Source organism: Panthera uncia, chromosome B1 (assembly GCF_023721935.1).
Source record: "Panthera uncia isolate 11264 chromosome B1, Puncia_PCG_1.0, whole genome shotgun sequence".
In the NCBI taxonomy this organism is placed as follows: Eukaryota; Metazoa; Chordata; class Mammalia; order Carnivora; family Felidae; genus Panthera; species Panthera uncia.
Genome location: NC_064811.1, coordinates 41,687,777 through 41,694,732, shown reverse-complemented (window position 1 = coordinate 41,694,732; position 6,956 = coordinate 41,687,777). Strand labels below are relative to the sequence as shown.

At 46.6% G+C, this 6,956-nt stretch overlaps 1 protein-coding gene across 1 annotated transcript in view; it reads left to right on the top strand.

Annotated features, from left to right (window-relative positions):
• The first annotated feature begins 2,624 nt into the window (after window positions 1-2,624).
• LNX1 (ligand of numb-protein X 1) overlaps window positions 2,625-6,956 on the top strand; it is a 51,484-nt gene continuing 47,152 nt past the window's right edge. The window contains exon 1 of the mRNA XM_049630014.1: window positions 2,625-3,086. The gene's annotated coding sequence lies outside the window, so the exon portion shown is untranslated. The remainder of the gene's footprint in view (window positions 3,087-6,956) is intronic.

The following is a 6,956-nucleotide window of genomic DNA, read 5'->3' as shown; positions in this document are numbered from 1 at the left end:
TTCCACAAGATACTTCCTTCTGAATAGGGAACGGCTGAGAAGCTTCATTAGTGTCCACGAAGTTGCCCCATGAGCATGAAATTAGAAACTTTCCTCCCCTTCTTTCCGCTGGTTAAAACTGCTCTGGGCCTGCTGCTTGCGGGCTGGTCCGTCCTTAAGTAACTTCTCAGCCTTTCTATATGCCTGGGTTTCCCCAGCTTTGAATGCACATAGCACCTAACTTAAAGGGTTGTTGTAAAAAAAATACTTAGAACAGTAAGTAGCACCCGCTAAGTGCCTATTCAATGTTAGTTTCTTACGTTTCTGATTTATATCTTTTCCACAACACTTTAGAAATGTCATTTCCTGAATAATGCAACGACAGCCCCAATGGAATAATGAAACCCATATTGATTTTTTTTTTTTGTAACCGTGAGAGATTATTCTAAATCCAGGAGTACCAAGATGCCTCTTACTTGGGATGGCTAATTGTGTGAAATACATCTACTTTTGTCTCTTTCTCTTCGTGTATACACCATACTAGGGTGTGAACTCCACTCCTGCTTCAACTCTTGTTCTTAATGTTTATTCATCAGGCCATATATGTAGATGGCCGAGTGTATGTGACTATAGCAAGGGAAGCCCCATAGCCTGGGAGCCTTTGGATAAAGCTTTGTGCCTGATCACTTCCTACCAATTCTTTTCCCCTGCAACTCCCCCACCAAAACCAAACCAAAACAAACAAACAAAAAAAACAACTGTGATTCTGCCCTCCGAGGACAGATTTGGTGGCCCTAGAAAAAAAAGGTGAGGCATGACTGACACACAGGAAAGGCAGGTAGCTTCAAGACTGCCAGAGGCTCGGCCTTCTAGATGACTCATGGGGTTGGCCACTCGCCCTGCCCTTCTCAGGGACAAGGGGACACCCTGTCAAAATGAAGGAGAAGTCTTTCTTTTGTTGTTTCTCAGTTGAGTCTCAGCTGGTGGACCAGGTCTTTTCCTGAAAGACCTAAGTGGCGGAAAAGTGTTTGCAGAGTTGTTTTGTTGTTAATACGACAGGGGAGGCCACGCCTACCTTAGTTTCTATTGGATAAAAATGTGAGTGGGGATTTTTTTTTTTTTTTTTTTTTAAGGCTTTTCATTCTCTTCAAAGCGCACCCAGCTCCCAGGTGGGGAAGGTGTAACACAGCAGTCTGGGATGGCTGGGGGAGGGTGGCCAGGGAAGTATCCAGAGTCTGCTCTGTACCTCAGGCACTTAACTAGAATTTCTCCTCCTTCCCTGGCTGATCCTTTTACAAGGTATTGAATGACCGGCTGCGCTCAGTTAAAGTGGAGGCCAAGAGAGCAGAATCAAGACCTCCTTCCCTCCCTCCTCCCTCCTCCCCCTCTCCTCGATTCCTCTTCCTCCACCCCTCCCCCAGTCAGGACGCCAACCTACCCATCGCAGGACCTACCGAAACCCGCTAAAGTAGTCCAATGTTAGAATGTGTGGAACCAAAGCGTTTCCAGTATCAGAAGAGAGACACAGAATGGGGGGGGAGGGCAGGGAGGGATAGGAATTTCAACACTTTTTTCTTAAGGGGTGGGGGGGAGGAGGAAATGTCTCTCTGAGGAAATGTCTCTGCCATCTCTTGGAGTGAGAACGGACAGTAGTATCCCCAGGTAGCGCTCCAGAGAGTGAATAAATTGTTGAGAGATGCTGGATGGGGACCACAGACATATAGGACGTTTAAATACAATGAAGGGAGTTGTTTACAATCTTCTGGAAGATGCCAAAGCGTTTAACAGTCAGTCCTAATAGCTCCCAGCTGCGGCTGTGGTGCTGGCGGAGCTGAGCTGTGGAGTTACTATCTTTTCCTGCTGGAAAAACTGAAGCAACACAGCGACTTGCCCAGGGTCACACACCAGGCTTGGGACAGAAATAATCCTGACTCCTTCTTCCTGGCTGTAACCAGCAGACAAAGCCACCTTATTACTGTACTATCATTCAAATCTGAATCATTTAAATTGTTCCTAATTGCAGGCCTACAAGTGAACTGTCAACTCCATGTGACTAAGACGCCAGGCAAGCCGAGGTAGGAATGACCTTGAAGTTTTACAAACTCCTGAATAAGGGCTTAAAACGCTGCCCTCCCACTGGGGCGGGGGTAGGGAAAAAGCATTTGAAAATGTGACCTTGAAAATGCCAACAAATACCATATTAAGATTTTTTTTGAATTTGAAGGGATGCCTGGGTGGCTCAGTCAATTAAGTGTCCCAACTTCGGTTCTGGTCATGATCTCATCATTCGTGAGTTTGAGCCCAGCGTCGGGCTCTGTCCCGACAGCCAGAGCCCAGAGACTGCTTCGGATTCTGTGTCTCCCTCTCTCTGCCCCTCCTCCGCTTGCACTCTGTCTCTCTCTCTCTCTCTCTCTCTCTCTCTCTCTCAAATAAAGTGACATTTAAAACATTTTTAAAAAGATGTATTTGGAGAGTCACCTCCAATTTTTTTAAAATTAGAACACAGAAACACGTGGGATTCAAATGGATGCCATTCAAAAAGGCATTTGAGGGTGACTCTCAAATATTTTCCAAAAAGTCAGTCTTCACACTCTTCTTTTTATGCCCACGAATTTACTGTCTTGATTTGGTGGTTCAGTGTCTTTTTTAAGTCTTTTAGGGACAGCTACTTGGGACGGGGTGGGAGGAGGGGGCCGAGGAAACAACCAGGCTTTTAAGTTCCAGTCTGTCCACGGGGCTGGACACGTGCTGTGCTCAGGAAAGAAAGTAAATTCCAACCGGCAAATTGCTCTAACTGATTCATTTGTCCGAACCGAGACGCCACCTACCTGCTCACAGGTATTCAGGTAAATGACAGGTGGGCGGGACCTATTGACTCTTTCAGTAGCTAAGGTCCCAGCAATGTTTTATCTGTGAGGCTCCCTGTGATGTCACACATTTCCTGCTCTCAACCAACCAATGCCTTCCTCCTTCCTTTAGGCACCTGTACGCTGAGGTTGAGCCTGGTCACTGCTCAGGCAGCCCCACGAGCTGCTGGATTCACCCACAAGGCATGGAAACTTTGGGGCTGCTGCTGCTTTGAGAGCCCCAGACACACACTTGAAAAGGTGAGTTGAAACTCTCCATTTTTCTCCTTTGACGTTCAGCCCCATGGCCCCTGAGGGATCTGAATGAGGAATTTGAATGAAAAAAATACATAAGCTGAATGGCTTAGCTCTGAGTTTGTCCCACAGGGAGAAGCCCTTTTGAGAGGGAAGAGCAGAGAGATGCCTTTGACATTTTGGTTGCACAGGAAAATTCTCCCAGGCCAGATATTTAATCCTTTTTGTTTCTCTTAATCATTAAGCCAGCCTCTGCTTGTCTGGGAAGTTGATCTGATTTTTTTTTTTTTTTTTTTTTTTTTTTAAAACCCTGCAGTGGAGACTTTTTTGAAACTGAACTCAAAGGTTCAGACCTGTCCGGCCCATTTAATGGGGGTTGGGAGGCCAGTGCCGACTGAATTCACGGTTGCCTTATTTTTGCCTTACTTTCTGCATTTGTCTCCCCAGAGGTAATTTCCATCTGAACCTAACATGTTCCCCCCACCACCAGAAGTCTGTTTCTCAGGTGAATCTTGCTGCCCCCCTCAGAAGCCCTGGACTCCTTTTCCTTCCTCTTTCTTCTCTAAAAACTTCTTCTGTTTTCTTTGTTCTTTGTTGACGCTCTTAAAATCCACTTTGCAGTCTGGATTAGAATTGTTTACATCCAGACCTGGCCTGGCTGCCTGCTGACCTTTGATTTAAAGAAAAGATCATTTCCTCAGTGCTTACAAGAATGTAACTTCAGGTCTGATCTTTAATTGTTGTTGTTGGTTTTTTTTAATCCTTCCACTTTTTTCCCCCTTTAACAGCAAATCTTTATTTAATATTTTTAATAGCAAATATATGGAGGAGATTGTTCTCCCCGGGACCTGACTTTTTTTTTTTTTTTTTTTTGAAGTAATCTTACTCCTAGGATCCATTTTTGTTTTCTTACTCCTGATCCCACAGCCTATACTCCTTCTGTTCTTGACAGCCCAAGAGCCCCACTCTACATCCAGCAGAGAAAGGAAAATACATCTGGAAAACATGGAGGGGAGAAATCAGCCTGTGAGGGGACCTTTCATTCTGGATTCCTTCATGGCTGCTTTTCTGAGATTTCAGTCAGCCAGTACCTTTGCAAAGGAATAGCCTGTTAGGGGTTATGCTCATATTCACCCCCCCGAAATTCAAAGTGCATGTCAATTCTCCAGAAGTCAAAATTGAAACAAGCTGAGAAGAGTTTTGTCGGACCGCTGCTTCTCACTACCGACATTCTGCCCTGGCCTTGTTGCCACTTTCTCGCTTATTCGGTGGAGGCTTGTACTGTTCTTGAACTGACCTTCGTGGGTTCTTTTCCCGAGTGGCATGTCTGGATGGTGGTACCTTACCCGTGTGTTTTCTCACTTGATTCGGAGCTTTGTCAGCAGAGGACAGAAAAAGAGCTCTTAGGTCCTGAATCTTCTGGAGCAAAATATGTCTTTAACGTCAGAAACCTCTCCACGAGACGTGTTCCTTCTGGATTACCATGGTCTGTTAGATCTTTGCACCGTAATTTATGATTAAGTACCCCATTTCATCGCTACATGTCAGGGTCTCTGGCTACTAAAGGAACAAAGCTGTGGGTGCCATGCCCCCAGATATAAGAAAGGAAAGAAATTACAGAGGCTGGAATTCAGAGTCAGGTTATCTAGACTGCAGTTGGCCTCTTGGATAATTTGTGCACAAATATTGTCCGAAGGGATCAACGCCCCACGGTGGCTCCCTACGTGTGGTAACTTCATCTCTTGGTTCAAGTGGCAATAAGACCTGTCTGGAAAACATACGGTGTCTCTCCACTGACATCCTTGAGCAAGTGACTTAGCCGCTCAGGCCCTCAAGTGTCTTCATCAGTAAAACAGGAGCTAATCCCTGTGATACGAAGTGATCATGAGAAGTAGTTGAGGTAACAGAGAGAGAGGGTCATGTGGCCAGTGTCTAGGGCCACGTGGGTGCCAAACAAAGGCAAGATCCCTCTTGAAGGCATTCTCCTGGGTGCTTGGCAGAGATAGTCTGACCCTAGCAAGATAAGAGATCTTCCGTGGCCGCCGTCGTTAGAAACTCTGATGGTTCTTGTAATGGTTATTAATTGTACATAATTAACTCCAACGTTAACAGTTCAGAGAAAGAAAACAGGCAGGAGGCAGGAGGACACTACTTCAACCATGTCATACAAGCTGGGGCAATCTGGTCTCTGCCAGCTCCCGGACATGCTTAGGAGCCGCCGGCCGCTGCTGTTCCTCCGGCCTTTCCCGCCTCAAAGCTGTCGCTGCACCACAGACCCAGCAAACTTGGTTCTCCGCAGGCCTGCGGGGGACATGTCCTGTTGTCGTTTGCTGTAATCTGACTTGGCAGGCAGCCCTTTCTGCTTTCCACTGTGCTCTCTCCAGGGCAGACTGGGTGCTTGGTTTCCTCCAATCTTGCTGATAAACACCCTCCGCCGCTGTGCCTCGCCACCCGGGGCGGGGGGAGGGGAGGGGGGGCGGGGGCGTCCGGAGGGAGGAGGAAACCGGTTTGGAGCCTGCACTGCCCTGGGGAAGGGGGCTTGGGGATCCCTTGGATATGATTGCCTCACTAATGGATTATCCTGTACCCTTCGATGACCTTGAGTCATTGCTTAAGAGGCTCCCGGGCCTTCTCTATATCTCACCCTATCCTGAAAAGCTAAGGCAGGTTTTCATCATTCACGAGCAAGGTAACCGCCTAGCGGATGGAGGACGGGTTCATAACCTTGACCTTACTACTGGTGTGCTTCTGGGATCCTGGGGGAAAGCCTCAACTTCCCTGCCCATCAGTTTCCTTATTTACCTTTCCCCAAAAAGGGACGCTAACATAGTATACCTCACGAGTGGCTGGGTCCTCTAGCAGAAGCTAGGGGGGCAGCATACCTCAGTAAATCAGACCGACTGCAGGGGAGTGGGTGATGCCTCACCGGGAAATGCTCCTCTTGGGTAGTTCTTGGTGGAACAGAGCTACTGCTTTAGAATAGTGGTTTGGCCTCTGCCATCAGGTTGCCTGGGTTCAAAACCCAGCTCTACCTTATACTAGCGGGGAGGGGGGGGGGGGGGGGGCTGGGACGGGTTATTTAACCCCGCTTTACCTCAGCTGGAAAATAGGCTTCTTATGAAGAAGAAACAACTGAAATGTGTAAACTGCTTGGAATTCTACCTGCACAATGTGAGCTATTGCTAGTAGCGGGGTTTTTTATTTTTTATTTTTTTCAATATATGAAATTTAGTGTCAAATTGGTTTCCATACAACACCCAGTGCTCATCGCAAAAGGTGCCCTCCTCAATACCCATCACCCACCCTCCCCTCCCTCCCACCCCCCATCAACCCTCAGTTTGTTCTCAGTTTTTAAGAGTCTCTTATGCTTTGAGGAGTGGGGTTTTTAAAAAAATTTTTAAGTTTATTTATTTATTTTGAGAGAAAGAGAAGAAAGGGAGAGAGAGAGAGAAGGAGTGAGAGAGAGAATGCCAAGCAGACTGCACTGTCAGCCCAGGGCCCAAGGCAGAACTCGAGTTCATGAACTGTGAGATCATGACCTGAGCCAAAATCAAGAGTTGGACGCTTAATGGACTGAGCCACCCAGACAACCCCCTCCCCTGAATACTGTTTTTTAAAAGGAAAGTAGAATCAGATCTGGGTTCGAGGCCTGGTTCCACCAAGTAATTACTAGGCACTCAGTACCTCTTTGTCTTATGTACCAAACCCCATGCTATTGTGAAGAATAACTGACATGGTTTCGTGTAAAATGCCTGATGTATAATATAGCAGGTGCCCAATAAATGGCAACTCTTGTTCTATTATTACAGGCATATATCTCTTGTTATACACAGGCATATATCTCTTGTTATATTATACACAGCATATATCTCTTGT